This window comes from Triticum dicoccoides, chromosome 4A, assembly GCF_002162155.2.
Source record: "Triticum dicoccoides isolate Atlit2015 ecotype Zavitan chromosome 4A, WEW_v2.0, whole genome shotgun sequence".
In the NCBI taxonomy this organism is placed as follows: domain Eukaryota; kingdom Viridiplantae; phylum Streptophyta; class Magnoliopsida; order Poales; family Poaceae; genus Triticum; species Triticum dicoccoides.
In genome coordinates this window covers 600,515,292-600,517,898 of record NC_041386.1, presented here as the reverse complement: position 1 = coordinate 600,517,898, position 2,607 = coordinate 600,515,292, and positions in this window count along the sequence as shown.

Here is a 2,607-nt window from a genome sequence, read left to right as displayed (position 1 = left end):
GCGGCGCCCCGCAGTCCGGCGGTGGCGGCCCTCCTTCTTCACCCGTCGCTGGACCCCGGCTCGGGTGAGCGGTCCTGGCGGCGGAGCCCTTCGGCCGGCGGCGTTCCGGCGCGGATCTGGACGGCGGCGATGCGGAGGCGTTGCCCCTTGGCGGCGGTGACGGCCCATGGCCTGCGGCGGCCGGCGGCGCTCGGCTGGCCCAGATCTAGGCCCTACGGGCCCGATCTGGGTCGGGGCGGGCCTGCTGGTGGCCGCAGTGGGCTGTTCTCCGGTGGTTTCCGGCGAGCTCCTCGCGACAGGGACGGCGGCTGCTGTGCCGCGACTGCTGCAGCACGGCGGCGAAGCTTCACGGGCCCACGCAGGGCCTGGCCGGACAGGGGGTCTGGTGTGCCTCTGCTGCTATGCCCGGTCTGCTACCGCCTAAGCCGGTGGAGGTTGTTCCCTCCCTCGTGGCTGCGGTGCTGCCGGTCCTTGTCTTCGGGTGTCTCGTTTGGATCCGGCCGGCCTCGCTTCGTTGGCCGTGGTGAGACGACGGCGGTGTCCTCGTGACTGTTGGCGCATGTTGGTGGGTGGCGGGTGTGGTGGAGCCGAAGGTTGGTCCTGGGTGGTGGGCGCGAGAGGTCGGGAGAAATCCATGTCGGGTCTTGCCGGCACCAACGCGGTGACGCCTGCGGGCGCCACCATCCTTCTTGAAGGGCGTCGGGTGACCCTCTCCCCCCTCTACCCTCCGTGTACCGGGAGAAATCCTAGGTCTCGTCCGGGCAGCAGCGTCGTCATCGTCGCATTCCTTCTTGAAGGTGGTGCTTGGTACACGGCAACTCGGTGGCTTTGGAGCGTGGTGGTTATCTTCGGTGGGCGCAACGATCGCGGTGTGCCGTAGCTTTCGTCGATCCGGCGTTGTTGGCATTTCTTCTCTTATTTTCTCTTGTTATTTCTTTTGGGCGTGCTTGTGCTGTTTGCCCCAGCGTGGATCGGATTGTTGTATCGGGTGGTTGCTATATCAATATAGCGGGGCGTAAGCCTATTTCGGTAGAATTGTAACTGTATGTCTGTATGCCATGGGCTCCCCAGGCTCTTCCACCACCCGTTCTTCGAACCCCTTCGCTGGCCCGGAGCCCTCCGCCGCCGCCATCCACGACCGTCGTCGAGACACGCCGCTCCAGGGGCACTGGCTCCCTCTCGGCCAACGCCGCCACCAAGGATGGCCGCTCTTCTTCATCACCCCGGTCTCCCTTGGGGCTGCCACCGTCGCCCGCCTCGGCCCCCCCACCTATTGCGACCTTATCGGGGGCTGGCGGTCCACGTATGTGCCAGCTTTGTGGCCGCGATGAGCACTGGGCCTCCAAGTGTCATAAGCGCTTCCAGCGAAGCTTCCTTGGTCTTGGCAATGACGGCAAAGATACACGCAACAATGCCCATCAGGTCGCCATGGCTGATCGTCCTGCGCCGCAGAAGCAACAGGGACACACTCAGTCCTACTCCATCGATCCACACTGGTACATGGACTCTGGGGCGACAGAGCATCTGACCAGCGAGATGGGGAAGCTTCACACTCGTGAACCCTATCATGGCTCCGACAAGATCCATACTGCCAATGGAGCAGGTATGCACATCTCTCATATTGGTCAAGCATCTCTTCTCACTAGACATGCCAATAGGAGTCTTCAGCTTCGCAATGTTCTTCGAGTTCCATCTGTGACCCGTAATCTTCTTTCAGTTCCAAAACTCACACGTGATAATAATGTGCTTTGTGAATTTCACCCTTTTGATCTTTTTATTAAGGATCGGGGCACGAGGGACATTCTTCTTAGTGGGCGGTTGTGCCAGGGCCTCTACCGTCTGGAGCATCCTGGCGTCGCCCATGTTTTCAGTGGAGTTCGGGTCTCTCCGTCACAGTGGCATGCTCGTCTTGGTCACCCGGCCACACCTATTGTCCGTCATATTTTGCGTCATCATGAGCTTCCTAGTTTGTCTAGTAATAAAGATGTAGCAGTGTGTGATGCTTGTCAGCAAGGGAAGAGTCATCAACTTCCTTTTTCAGAGTCCAGTCGTGAGGTGAAACATCCTTTAGAACTTGTGTTTTCAGATGTATGGGGTCCTGCTCAGACTTCTGTCAGTGGTCATAATTACTATATCAGTTTCGTTGATGCTTATAGTCGCTTTACCTGGCTTTACCTTATTAAACGCAAATCTGATGTGTTTGATATTTTTGTTCAGTTTCAAAAACATGTTGAACGTCTTCTCAAGCAAAAAATTGTTCATGTCCAGTCGGACTGGGGGGGCGAGTATCGCAACCTCAACTCCTTCTTTCAGTCGCTTGGGATAGCTCATCGTTTAGCATGTCCACATACACATCAGCAGAATGGTTCAGTCGAACGTAAGCATCGTCATATTGTTGAAGCTGGTCTTACTCTTTTGGCCCATGCATCTGTTCCGTTTCGGTTTTGGAGTGATGCTTTCACCACTGCATGCTTTCTCATCAACCGTACTCCCACTCGTGTTTTAAACATGAAGGCTCCCATTGAGGTTCTCCTTAATGAACAACCTGATTATACCTTTTTCAAGGTATTTGGGTGTGCTTGCTGGCCGCATCTTCGTCCATATAAT